Source organism: Leuresthes tenuis, unplaced genomic scaffold, assembly GCF_036924035.1.
Source record: "Leuresthes tenuis unplaced genomic scaffold, fLeuTen1.0.hap1 SCAF_4, whole genome shotgun sequence".
In the NCBI taxonomy this organism is placed as follows: Eukaryota; Metazoa; Chordata; class Actinopteri; order Atheriniformes; family Atherinopsidae; genus Leuresthes; species Leuresthes tenuis.
In genome coordinates this window covers 11,638,630-11,653,506 of record NW_027325358.1, presented here as the reverse complement: position 1 = coordinate 11,653,506, position 14,877 = coordinate 11,638,630, and the positions used below count along the sequence as shown (strand labels likewise).

Genomic DNA, 14,877 nt, shown 5'->3' with positions numbered 1-14,877 from the left:
AACAGAGACGCATAATTTTAATTTCACATTCATATTTTAATTTTCATAATGGCATTCATATGACTTTATTTCTTTACTTGAAGCTTGAAGATTGTCACACGGTTGAGGTTATCCAAAGTTTATGCTTTCAAATCCAGATGTAACCTCAACCTTCTCTGATGACATATTTCGCCTAGAGCCTGGACAAGTTGCCAGTACATAACAGTCTACTACTGATGTTACTTTTAGAAAAGCTTGATTAGAAGGCATTGCTGGATGTATAATTAATTCTCTTATAAAATAATTTTGTAGAGTTGCATTTTACACTTACGTTTTGGAAAGCTTGATCAATGAAATCCCTCAGCTGATATACAGCATATCCTCAGATTTCCATTTAAGTACCAGGCTGAGAATATTCTTTCTTTCAAGTACCTGTCTTTTCTTGTTATGACGGCTACACATCACATATCAAGTTGTTGTTTTTTGTTTGTGCATGTGCTCAGAAATGAAGGCTTAATGTACATGTATATGGAAGTGACTGGTTGAGGCATTCTCAAGAGCAGGGATGTCCACATCAGGTCCTCGAGGGCCACTGTCCTGCAGGTTTTAGATGTTTCCCTGTTTCGGCACACCTGATTCAGATCAATGCATCATTAGCAAGCTTGTGCAGAACTTAACAATCTTTTGAAGAAATCCCTTTCATCTGAATCAGTTGTGTTGAAGCAGGGAAACATCTAAAACCTGCAGAACAGCGGCCCTCGAGGACCAACTTTGGACGTCCACGCTCTAGAGTCACCAGATATCCAACATCCTTGATTTAGGGGCCTCAAAGGCCTTTAAATTAGGCTGCACTGTTTTTTTTCCGGCAGTTTACAGTAATTGGTTGATTTTACGCTTGACCAGTACCATTTGCAGAGTTAAAGCCAGAGACACTTGCCAGCGAGCAGTGAATGTTTAAGTGGCACCACTGGGTATACATTTGTTGACAACAACCTCAAGGTACCTGGTTTCATTCCTCAGTTTTTACAGTATATACAGCCCTTTATTTTATGCTCAATGTTTATTTATGTTCAGAAAATGTTTTTTAATGCGCTTTTATATTTTACGGTGAGTAAAATGAGAATGTTCAGGACCCATAACCTGGTGCATAAAAGAGATATACTCTAAATTTAGGCATTCCAGTCAGGCATAGTACTCAGATACGTGAGCAGTTACACCAATAACAGAGCAGGCTGCTTATATTAGCTAAAGGTTACAAAGTAAATCTAGTCTCAGCATTAGTAGTTGGTCATTTAGCAATTCAGAAGACATTGGAACAGACAATTCCTTGTTAAACTGTTTGATTGTAATGTAGGGAACCAAGCACTGAACAGAGCTTCATTGTTCCCCCTTCATTCAAATTTCCCTTGTCTCGTGGACCCCTTTCATTGGACTTATTGGGTACTGTTCTGCTATATTATAAGCAAAATTGCCCAAGTCGTGTCAAAAAGTCAGTATACTACCATGGATGAACAACATTAGATGACAACTTTATCAACAAGTCTTCACTCTGCAAATTAACTGGGAGGCCTCTAGGTGCACCGGGCTTCTCAAGGCTCAGTGTTTGTTTAGCATGTTTGGACAGAACGGCTAATCAGAATTCCAATCTCTTTGACCTAAAACACACACACACACACAGCACAGCACAAGAATCCAAAAATGTTCACGCTGTATACAAGTACACACACACACACACACACACACAGACACACAGTCACAGTAAACTGGAGTAACACAATTTAGCACCCAAAGTACACACAAATGCATTCCATGAGTCCCTCTGAGGCTTGTTTATAACAGTGATGTGGTGGCTGTTTGTGATGCAGCATCTCAAAAGTAAGTTTAATAGTGACCAGTACATGGGAGAGTTGGCTCTGCTCTTGACCCTGAATCAATTTGGTATCACGATTCCTGTGAGAGTTTATCCTTATCAGACAGACAATGGACTACAAAGTGTATGTTTTCATGATTCTTTTGAATCAGTATTGACTTCTAAAGCATTCAGTCGCGCTAAATGTTTTAGATGATTATTTACTAAATGCGAGTGTGGCTACTGCGATTTTGTGTTCGGGGAAATCTGTGTCACTGGTGGTGGCATTGTATCATTTCCTTGTATATCAATATGCACAAAAGTAGATTAAAGGCCAGACATGCTCTGCAGTCTAAACTTGACTTCATATGTAAGAGTGAAGCTTGAAGCTGAAACAGCAAGAGGATTGAGGCTCCTTGCCAGAAATAGAATGATACAAGTTGGAGATGGGTCAATGGGCCTCTCTCCTGCTACTTCTGCATCTTGGGAGACTTAGATGGAAGTCTTCAGTGCTTGTCTATCGTATTTCAGGAAAATAGATAAATATTTATCAGAACTGCATCTGGCAAAGTTAGTGGACAGTGATGTCGTCCAGTGTTAAAGCATAAGCAGTTCATTTTGAAAGTGTGGATGCTGAAAGTGTTTGAGGCAGTTTGGTCTTACACAACTATGAGATGAATTATCAATCTAACTCTGACCTAATACCATTGTGATAACTTGATGAACGAACTACTTTCTGTATAAATAAGCTAAAGTAAGAAAATATACTGCATCAAGTCTCTGTTTTAAGGTTAACTCCATGACATGACAGCATTATTTGAAGAACCACTGACTGGCATAGTGATATTCTTATGAGCAGTTGATAGACAGATTGGAGCAGCATCTGCAGGGTTGTTGTTGACTGTATTGGTCTGCCGTGGTCAAGATAGCTGAGGTGAAAGATGAAGCTGTTGATCTACCGGTCAACTTATGGTTATGAGCTTATGTTTATTCATTTTGCAGATGCTTTTATCCAAAGCAACTTACACTCATATCCCAGATAGGCAGGTTGTGTAAGGGGGTCTTGCCTAAGGACCCCTACTGGATATAATACCTTTGATGTGGGTGGGTCAGGATGCGAACCCCGGTCAAAGGCGGCAATCTTACCACTACACCCCTCAGTACTGTCCGGAGTTATGTGTAGTAACAAAAATAATTGGATTGCAAAGACAAATGGCTGAATGAGCTTCCTCTAAAGGGTGTCTTTGCTCACAATTAGGGGTAGAATGGGCTCAGACTACAGTTGCAGGTCCTCTGCATTGGGCATCTTCTGGACAGCTCCCATAGGATTTTATTTTATTTTTTTCACGTTCCACTGAGAGCAAGCCTCTAAGCAGACCCCGGACTTGCCAGAGAGATTATATCTCTTGGGTGGCTTGTGAACGCCTCTATGTCATGCCGGAAGAGCTGGAGGAGGTGGCTGGGGAAAGAGAGGCTGGGGGTTCTATGTTAAGACTGTTGCCTGAAGATAAGCAGCAGAACATTGAGTGATGGATGGATGTTTTGATACCATCACATCTTTAGAAATCTGCCAGTGATAAAATTACTGCTGCCCCAACTGGCCTTTCTAACATTTCTGTTTTTGTAAATATAATAAGTACTTCCTGAAAGAAAGATGTTTTCCTCTGTCCAACCATCATATTTCATTACATTTATTTAGAGACAATTGCAGGAAATTTCTGCTTTTCAAAACCCAGAGTGAGAATCACAGAAAGCAGAGTAACTACTTCCCTTGTCACAGTAAAAAAAAAAAAAAAAAAAAGACATTAGCAGCTAGATAACTTTTTGGAACACTTTGTGAGATACTTTTAATTATTAAGTGCCTGACAGATGGCCTGTGTCTGATGAGCCAATTTATTCTGGCCTCTGGTGTTAGCAACCAAATGAATCAACGGGTCTCCCCCCCCCCCTACCTGTTCATTTGCTGGAGAAACTCTTGTCATAGAAGCTGGTAAACAGTGCCATCCTATTCTAACCAATGTGACAGCTGTGACAGCCCCCCTTGTCCTCTCCTGACCTTGAGGATATCACAAACAGCATGTGTGCGCGTATATACTAATGAGCCAACGTCTGCAAATTAACACATATCCAGCATCAATGTGTGGGAGTGCGGCACCAAAGGGGCCCTAGTTTTATCCCAGCTGTGGAAAGTCAGGCAGGAGACTTTGTTTAAAGGGCTCCAATGCCTAAGAGGTGTAAACTGCATTCAGTGTGTCTCAGACTGTGTCTTTCTCCTAAGGGACTATTTAAATAAAGCAGGTCAATTCAACACTAAGGATAATGTGTGTATTCTTGAATTGTTGGTTCAAGTCCCTTGTCTATCCTGTGTATTTCAATCTATTTTTCATTGCACTCACACTCGTTGTTTGTGTTTTTAGACACCAAATTTGGTTAGCTTTAATAAGTTATGGACCTCATCCATCATCCTCAATATATTGTAAACAAAACATTCATAATTCTACTTTTCACTTCATGTTCTGACCCCTTGATTTGTTGCTTGTGTCTGTAAGACTGGTCACTGTGTGAAGTGACGTGTGCAGTTTCATTTCCATATGAAATTTTTTTCCATGTATTTGCATAATGTCCTTATTTAAGGGAACCAAATAGCTAATGATCTGATATGTTCCCAGAGTAGACCCAGTTCCCAGAGTCAAGGGAAGAAGAGATATGCAAAACAGGTGGTTTGTAAAAAAAAAAAAAGAAAAAAAAAAGGCAGGAGCAGAAAGAAAATTGAATTATGCACAATGGATTACTGATAACATTTTCTCAGGCTTGAGTTTAATAACAGCAGAAATGGTATTTCTTGGACAGCACTGTGTTTGGTATTGTTCATTCAAAGCACACCAGAAAGCCAACTTTGAAGCTAGCAGTGGTTAAAAACATCAGAGTCCACTACCAGAGTTGACAGATGTGTTAACAGATAGCGCACAGCAAGGTAAACCCTCCGTGAGCTACGGTGGCAACCTGCATCACTGCTCAGCACTCAGCAGCTTAGTGAAAGGCCAAGAGGAATCAGGGGGGTGATTTATATGCTAAAAATAGTAACCCTGCCAAGCCTAACACCTCATGTCTAGATAAATGATAGCTCCATATTGTTCTCTACAAAACCTCCCCACACCGTATCATCCATCAACATTTGCTACTACAACTAAAGACTAAGACAAGGATTTTCTTCATAAACTATGTATTAAAAAAAGGGTTGAAAAATGTATTGAAAGGGATATGAATGGCTAGTTGATATAAATTAAACTGTTTGGCCAACAGTTGTTGCTTTAAAGATTTTAAACAACTGTGTATGTCTTTTCCATGTTTATCAGTATGATTATGGTATGACACTGTTTTTCTTATGCAATAGGATGGGAGCAAATTGAATTATTTCTACCGTGCTCTGTGTTAATACTCTATTATGATTTGTTGCTGGGTGTCCTTTAACTCCTCATAAAGAGTGCCTGCTGATAGTTGAAGCCAAACTGTTTGCCATTCTTAATAAAAATGTGGGCTTACTCTGTGTCACTGGCATCAGCTGCACAGGTGTTGACCCTAACTACTGAACTTTGTGTCACAATCTGCCACTTCAATCCGCATCCAAAGGTGCACATGGCCCACTATTTGTACGGTAGACACTTAATATAGAGAATTTACTGCTGCGTTTAGGCATGTTGCTTTCTGGGTAAAAGTCACCATGTTTGCGGACAGCCCTCTTTGGTTATGTGGTCAGTGTAAGCAACATCTGTAGCATACAAAGACATTTTATTGCTTTTTTTATTTAAGGGGAAAAAAAAAACAAATGAAGATTCCTCATTGAGAGAAAAACTGAACAAGCAAGCAGATAAGTGCTACGTTTATGAAATAGGGAAAATAATGGGCTCAAGCTCTACAAATCTGATTTACTGCAAATGCACTCATGCCTGCTAAATGCATACATTGCTTTTTCTCTTGCCCTATATAGTAACTTGCATTTCGGATTAGTGATGAAAGTGCAGTTTATCTTTTCAGTCTGTTGTTAACTGATGGTAGCTAACTGTAGCTAGCCAGGCATTAGTTAAGAAATTATATTAGATATGATAATGGCAGCATTGCAGGTATGTCATCAGTCTAGCTTTGCCACAGTGAGTGCTTTTAGGTTTGATAACAAAGAACATGTCTACATGTCCTCTATTAGCATAATCCACAAAATAAAAGTGACTATTAGATATAAGTAATTATTTGCTGTTAAGTGACTTGTGAATTTGAATATTTATTTTATTGGATTATTGATACTGTAGTTAATATCCTACCCTGGCAATACTATTGCTCCTTGGTCTACTGCAACTCTTCTGACTGCGAAACCTATAATGCCTTTTGATTTCATGTTACAATGCCTTTCTCTATTGATGTGGAGAGAATGCCATAGCTGGGGTTGCTTCATTTGGTCAGGTCTAGGTTTAGCTATGTGCTGCTTGACTGAGTTTTTTTCAATAGTTTTTCTTCCACCCTGTTGACACAGGCATATACCAAAATCATAATGTCAAGATTCACCAGGCTCCAATTGTGAAAGAGTGGTTCAAAGAGCATGAAGCATACTTTTCACACACTGGCCACCCCAAACTCCAGACCTTAATCCCACTGAGAATCTTTGGGATGTTTTTGAGAAGACTATGCAGTGGTCTAACTCTCCCACCATTAATACAAGGTCTTGATCTAAAAATAAATGCAGCTGTGGACAGAAGTTAATTTTGTACCTCTCAGCCTTTTGTATTTGGGCCTCTCTCTGTTTTACTTAAAAAAAAACCTATAGAATTTGTCTTAATGTTTTAATGTTCTACGTCATGCACTTAGCATAGTGTAGCTGTTGAATTGTGCTATATGAATACATTTGTCTTGCCCATCCTTTTGACATTGCATTAGCTTATGGAAACAATCCCTTGGCAAATGCGTCCCGTAATTAAAATTAAAAAGTTATTTAAACTAAAGAAGTGTGTAACGTGACTTTTTAGCCAGGGAGTTAAGATCAGTTTCCCTGTCCTCTTTAGCAATTGACCATGGTATAAGTGGAATCATGCCTTTCGAGGTGCTCATAACAAGGAATTATAGACTTTGTGAAGGCAAGTGTCGTCCCCAGCTCTGCCCTCCATGTTTTTCATTAATTTGCATTAATGGACACCTCATCAAGCCTCATCACCTTATGTCAATTTTAATTAAAAGTTGAAGGATTTGATAATGGTGACAGATTTAGCTGACAGAGGCTGCTTTGCTGTGTTCAACCTGTTGTGAATGTATTGTGTGTTGTGCAAGAGCTTTGACAATGAGTCTTTGAAAATGGGTTTCAGATACTGGGTAGAGTAATGTTGTATAGTCTTTTACAACGAGACTTCCAAATGAACCCCAATAGCTCAGCTAAAGAAGGGAAAAAAAAAAAAAAACTCTAGAATCTAAGCAAAGATTTTATGAGGATGCATTTAAGTTTGAACTGTAGACCGAATTCGTGGATTTAACTAGAAAGTGCATGAGAAGTGACTGGCATAGAGCCCCAAAACTGCTCATCTGACACTAACACAGGTTAACTACAAGAGAGGATGACTCAGAAACTGGAAGTGGGAGGAGCATCCTACCACCTTCATTTCAAATGTCACCCCCCAGAGAGGAATGATGGGTAATAGAGAGAGGCAAGTGTTTGGTGAGTGATTGAACAGCAGAGGTGAATGAGAATTCAGAGACAAACTTGATAAAGATCAATAATCAACAGAAATTAATTATCATTTTTCCCCTTCAGTCATCACTGTAAGAATTTATTCTCCAGCCCCATAGTTTGGAGATGGTCCAAATAAATAGATGAATAAAAAACATGACTGCGATAAAGTGCTAATCAGCATGCCTCATTTATCGCCCCTTTCACTGGCTGCAAATGTCACAACAGGTTGATCTCTTTTGACCCCTTGGGGTGCAGCTGGTCTGTATTAGCTACCCAAACTCTTTGATGATTGCTACACTCATTTAAATTTCTTTTCATACATCTGAAGAAAAATAATTGCATTTGACATTGATAACTTCATAGCCTGAAACTGACTTTGAATTTGGATACAGTTGGTTACAGTGTTTGAGGAAACTAGCATAAGCTAAAAAAACTGGGAAGATGGATTTGTTTTATTTGGATGTGTTTGAATGTGTGCACTGACATGCTCTCATGCTACTTCTGTGGCGTCAATTTGATTTCAATAAAATGTATTAAAAAAACTCAAATTTCTGAAATCAGAATGAAAATAACCTGATTTTACCAGCTGGACTTCTACTGAGAAATTGACTCTTTGCAGGTTCACTTTGTTGCACATTTTTGTTTTATCTTTTTTATGTTTGTTTTGTTATTGTCTTGATGTTTAGATTTAGAAGGAGATATTGTTCCCATTACTGTAATTATATGATGGTGGGAGGGCGGGATCAAATGATGAGAGGAGCTGAGAAGTGATTAAGGTTTGACATCGATACTTCATCAGTCAACCATATTAATGGCAGCGGACGTGCTATTTCAGAAAGGAACACAGGTCAGCTTATCTGTCTACAGCTCCCAAACACTCTCTGTCTTGAAAGTAAAATATATCTGGACAATAATTTCACAATTGTGGGATTTATTTTATTTTAGTATGCAAAATCAATTGGCTTAATTCCCTATATTTTAGAAAAGTATAACACACCACAGACTGTAGTTAATGTAGTTTGGTGCTGATCACTGGATACAAAAAAAAAAAAAAAAATGAAAGAAGGGTTACACACCAGGACTCCATATGCATTCCTCTTTTCTTCATTGATCTTGAGGCAGTCCTGAGCACCAAACCATCAATAAATAAAGTGGAGTGCAAATGGAGCCAACATGTGACATTTTTTCAATTTATTTTTTACAGATTAGTTCCCTGGCAGGGAACTATAGGCACATAAATATCGGAATTTCAACACAGTCACATTATGTTGTGTTTGAAAAAGACATAAGTTTCTGACTCGTAGAAAGTGTCATTTTTTCTGCAAGGATTTAAAAGTTTATCCTTTCCAGTGATTATACATTTTTTGTGATTTACATAAATTTAGGTGTAGTTTTAAACAAGGTGAGATTATTGTGAGACACAAACAGTGTCTTTTAACAGAGAATAGGATGACCCTCATCTTCCACCTCTGCCCTCCCGTCTTCTTCGGGGAGGCCCCTGTTCAGCTTCAATCTGCCAAGCTGTTTATTAACAGTGGCTGGTTGGGGTTCTGCTTGCTAATTAAGCTGGACTGGAGAGTCTGGCTAATTAGCCAATATGACTGTGCTGACCCCATGTGTTTCTGTTTTCATCACCATCTCATGGTTGTTTGAAGTCTTTTATCACTCCTCCGCTCTTTGTCTTTTAATTTTCTTTTTTTATTTGTGCGTTATACTATGTGCATTATCTTTATCTGCTTTATCTGTATGGGATCGCTATAGGGAGGTTACAAAGATATTGCGATGAATTACTCTAATTATAACTTGACACATAAGACATTTTCCCTAATTTTAAAGAAAACTGCCCCTCTCAGAATATTGGGAAATTTTTTTGGGGGGAAATAAGGGTTTTTCATTGAAAACTTTTGTTGGCCTTATTTCCACCTCCCTTTTATTGTTGTACACATAACATAAAAAACTATACTGGAATGCCAATTTATTGTTTATCTAATTGGATTAACTCAAATTGAAATAGAAATAATACACAAGCTTAATCTTGATAGAAAGGCTATTTTCTTAATTTGATGGAAAGTTACTGCCTGTTTGTGCATGTGACATCTGGGAAATTCTGTTGGCCCACATATTACCAAAGGGCATCCCCCTGACTACATCTAGACAACATATAACACTCCCTTGTTTTGCCATCACAGCCTTTTGTGTTGAGTCATTGTTGCTTTCAGTGTTAACACTTTGCCTCCCCTGCTGCTCTGGTAAGAAATTGCCTCTCACTCTGGCTTGAATTTTCCTTAAAGACTTGATTAGGCTATAATAGGAAACAGAACCTACAGGGATAAACCCTTCCATCATAAAGCTTACAGAGATAATATGTTAATGGGCAACCTAGTGTTCCCAGTGATGCCCAGTCATGTACATGCATTTCCAGGTTTCATTTTCTACACAGTACCATTGTCCCACAGTCATTCTTTAAAGGGAAATTGCAAATTCAGTCAGAGCAGAGAGTGCACATCTTCTCTTTCTTGACTTTGGCATTTTAATCACTTATTTAGTTTAGATTAAAATATCTCAACTGGTTCAATGAAATTTGTAAAAATGCAAACTACTGAAATAATTTTGATGCAGTTTTATATTTTCAATCACATCCCTCTGAAGATGAACTGGAAATTATGGTGATTGATTTTTCAGCTTGCAATTCATCTGGTCATGTTTGTATTATTTATACATATATCCAGTTTTTGTAGCAGTAATGCTACTTACAAAACAAACAGAAATTCGCCCAGCTTTGCAGTAGTATGGCGAGGCTAATGACTAGCATTTATGCGACCTTGTCTAAGCTACCCCGACTCTTTGTTAATATGGATATTTTACCTACTATTTTAAGAATAACTCTGTCCAGATGAGAATCAGTTTGATACATGGTATGCACTTTTTGAATATCAGCGTGATGTAGCATGTTAGCATGTTCATTGTAGGACTACTATTAACTTCTAAATTCAGCTGTTGCCTACAGAGCTGCTAGTATGGAAGACATTACACTATTTTACACACTTTTGAGAGTCTGCACACTTGTCTTACACATCTATCAAGGCTCAAGTGGTGGTGACCTGTAATTATTTTGTCTTCTTGTTGTCAGTGTTTTCCATTATTTGGGAACCATTAACCCATATTTCAACTATTAGAAAAAGCCATGTGACATTTGATAAAACATATGATCCATCTGTTGCTCAGTAGTGTTTCATTGCCATCACTCATTCATGCCACAGAGGACGGAACAAAGGGGAGGGGTGAGGTGACAAGAGGATAATCCTTCAGCATCAGCTGTGTGTGGGTAGATGTGAGTAAGTGCTGTTGGCAAAAACTCCTTTCGTCTCTTTTTTTCCATGTCCTTAGCGAATACACTGACTGCTTGCCTGTAAACACTGTGATGGGGGTTGACAGTATGTGCTGCATGTGATTGTATAACTGCATGAAAACAGTAACTTGACAAATCAGCTGGAGTGTTTTGCATGTCATACGTGACATATTTAGAAGAGTTTCTTTAAAAAGTACGAATTAATGAGTTGGATATGTGCAGCTACAAGGTAACAAAGCTCCCTCCATTTGCTGGCTGACATTATGAGTTTTACACCCCAGTACAATTATTACATTGAAGCGTGAAAACTCGGTTTGGTTTAAAAACTGCCATGCTGAGACCTTGAGTTTGTAATTTTGTGTACTGCTGTAATGAATTTTAAGAGATAGGTTATGTGAGGAATGGATTTGACTGAAAACCTAGTAACACCAGTGACAAAGAGGGTGACAAGACATGTTAGGAAGCTGAACATGAGTTTAACTGGAAATATATGGAAATATATGGAAAAAATAAAATGACTGCCAGGACATGATGTATGTAGTTGTTGTTAATTATAAACAAAAAGAAAACAAACCAAAGCCAGGGGATTTCTTTTGCATTCAAAAAGCCATCCTCTCTTGTGGTTATTTTCACCCCTTCATGTGTATTAGATGTCAAAAACCAGAATAGAAAGAATGTTGTATGTGATCAAGCAGCCTGATAGCAGCTAAAATGTAATCACAACACATATTTTGTCAGATCACTCACAGAGTTTATGACTACAAGGTAAAAAATGATGGCATATCTCTTTGTCCAGTAATGTTGTAAAGCTTCTGAGGTGAAACACCAGATACTTTATACAATTTGATACCTTGGCTGGACATTGCAGTGATATTTTAGTTTTAGGCATAAGTTCCATGAAGAACATATTAAACGAGAAAAAAAATAAAGCTTTTTGAAAAACAAAAAGCCCTAATGGCAGCATTGTCTGAACCTGACTGAGTCTTTGTTGCATTAGTCCAGAGGCCATTGTCAAACTGATATTGATCACTGTGGCGCCTCAACAAGAGAAACTGTCAGCTCTCAGCTGTATGACATGTGGCTTGCTTTGCTGATGCTTTATATGTCCTCGGTCAAGCTTCTTAATTTAGTTCACATATGACACTATTTCTCAATATACACAGCAGTAAGGGGGTATTCTCAGCTCTGATGCATTCTGCTCAGATATGTGACTCTCTCTTATACAGGAGAAGTAATACATTTATATTTTCCCAATAAATGTAGTGGAAAAATAAAGACTAGCCTAGAAAATGTGCTTAATGCCCAATACCTCCTATATACAGTATGTCTTGTTTGTTACCTTCCACTAAGATTTTTTGTTAAAAACACATTCAAATAATTTGTGTATTTCAAAGTCCTCAACGTTCATCACATATTTTGAAACAAATCTCTACTACTCTGATGACGCAATCACGCTTGACAGTTTCAATTTTAATGATGTTACAACTTTAACCAACTAGCTGTATAGATATCTTTTCAATGCTTTTGGTTGAGGTTTCCAGTTAAAAGTCAATAAAGGCAGTAAAGCAAGCCTTCACAGCTTTTCAAGGTAATGAAGGAGAAAAGACCGCTTCCTATTGACCTGGTGTTTGATTCTTGTCAAATATTCCCTGATTTATTAGATAATTTGCACGTGTTGCATTATTGTAATAGGGGACAGTAACAAAGTGTCATTAATATTTTATTAAACTCTGTTAAACTCTTTGTGTGTGCTGTTGTTAGACATGCAAGCTCAGCTTTTAAAGAAGCTAAACAGCAGCTCTCAGTAACATGTGGTTAACATTAGCCACAACTCTCTTTCCCACAGATTCTTCATACGTGCACACTCATTACCCTTTTCAGCCGATCAAACATCTCAAATCCAGTCAGAGTGCAAATATTACAGAAATTAACTACAATTGCATCCAAAATGACAAATTTAGACTTGAATTTAAAAGGTCCATTAGTCTATGCACTAATCAGTGCGAAACTGTCTTCAGTCAAAGTACCTGCCTTCCCGAGCTTGCTACAATGTTATCAGCTGATGGAAGTTGATTGAGATTCTTCACTGGCAGAGAAAGCTGAAAGCACACACATCATAGAGTTTCAACATTCTCCGCTTCCCAAGTCTCTAATCTTTGTCATCCAGAGAAACATTTCCAGTATTATCTTGAGTATTGTTTTCACCACTTACTTTGAGCTCAAGTTCTAACTAAGGTCGAACAAATTTCATATTTATCTCGTTGAAGGGTCCACCGACTGAACGTTTATGGCCATCTCATGTCACCTCTACCCTAATGTATTGTGATGAATGCATTGTGGTGGCCTATGAGTGAAAAACAGAGACATCTTGATTGGTTTAAATACCACTGTATCTGTATAATATATGCCAATTTTAATTTAATTTTAAACGCCATAAAAGGCCATATTAGTTGGTGTTCTCCCTAAATGGTTTCTGTCTTTGTACAATTTGAGTATGATTAGGGATGTCCTTTGAATGAGTGGCAGTCCTCCACTTTTCTCCTCAGGAATGAGTACTTAATGTACTGCAGGTTGAGAGTGTTAATGGCTGCATGCATGTGACAGGGATCATACATTGTGTTATTTCAGCAAGTGTGGAAGTAACATTACAAATAGTCTTTTCTGTATCACATACCCAGCATTTCATAGCAGTTACAACATGTTTGCCATATGCACAGCTTACAGCTCTGTATTTACAGTGGGCCGTTCTGTTTTTTTTGCTGCTCATAACACAAACATGGAAAACAGGGAGGCAACTGCTTGTTCATGAGATCACTTGAAGAAACTACAGGCTTTACTTAACACAGATATTTACTTAGACAAGGTTTACACCCACTTCTGCTTGTTTAAGCTGTTACAGTCTTCCATTGAATTGTAAATGTGAGTGTTGGCTTATATGAATTCATATTATCAAATATTTTCCCTCTGCTTTATCTTCCTACACCTCTGTCTGTTTTTACTGTATTTAAATATCACTGCGTATTCAAAATAAACCCTTATCTGAGTACCAAATTATCTAAATTTTATTGGTTCTGGCCCTGCAGGTGATGATGAGGGTGTGGTCAAACGATTGATGTGGTTTCTACTTAAAAATTGCAAAACAAATATTAAAGCTTGTGTTCAGGGATGACAAATGCGCGATTCGTAGTGGATGGGTTGTTGTATTACTCATGTGCTATGATACTTTCACACATATTAAAATTTGACACTGTCCATTTTTATCAATTTTTACAGTTACTTTGATTTTTCCCAATGAAAACCACATTTGGTGTCTGTGTGGTGACAGCTTGGGATTCAGTTGGATGGGATTCATGTAAATTCATGTTACTTGGTTAGTGTTTGATGTAATCATGTGGCTTATTTGTAGTTTTGATTTGACTTTTTTGTATCCAACTCTGAGTGTGTGAGCCGCAGTGTACAATGTTAGTAACACACTGCGGCTGTGTCAGACGGCATTCCAGTCTGTATAACACTTACTTAAGAGCCATTAGAGTAGGATTAACGCTTTAAGATGGCTGTGGGTGATAAACATATCTGACATTTCCCTTCAATAACTAATCCCATAGTTTCGGAAGGCATGTCAGGTATGAGGTGACTCATTTCTCTGCTTATTTCTCAGTGCACATCCTGAAGAAGTCTTATCTGGTTTACTTATAAAGTACTTGTTTCTGAGGTTTGTTTGGTTTTTGCTTTGGGCATACGTGCTACTTATTCTGAACATTAAGTAAAAATCCTATGCACCTAAACATTTCAAGTCTTACCTTAAAACATAGAGGCCTCTGGTTCGACAGTGATAAACTAAAGCATCTAGTGGAAATGGTTTGTGTGATCAGTGCAGTACACAAACAACTGGTGACATCAAGCTACTTTCATGATGCAAAAAATGGAAATAAAAAGAGACCAGATTACAGAACATTATCGCGTAGTAAAATAACACTAACCCTAGATGGT

At 38.0% G+C, this 14,877-nt stretch overlaps 1 protein-coding gene across 2 annotated transcripts in view; it reads left to right on the top strand.

The window, feature by feature from the left end:
- prkcaa (protein kinase C, alpha, a) overlaps positions 1-14,877 on the top strand; it is a 124,423-nt gene that overhangs the window by 50,661 nt on the left and 58,885 nt on the right. The gene's annotated exons all lie outside the window — the stretch shown is intronic.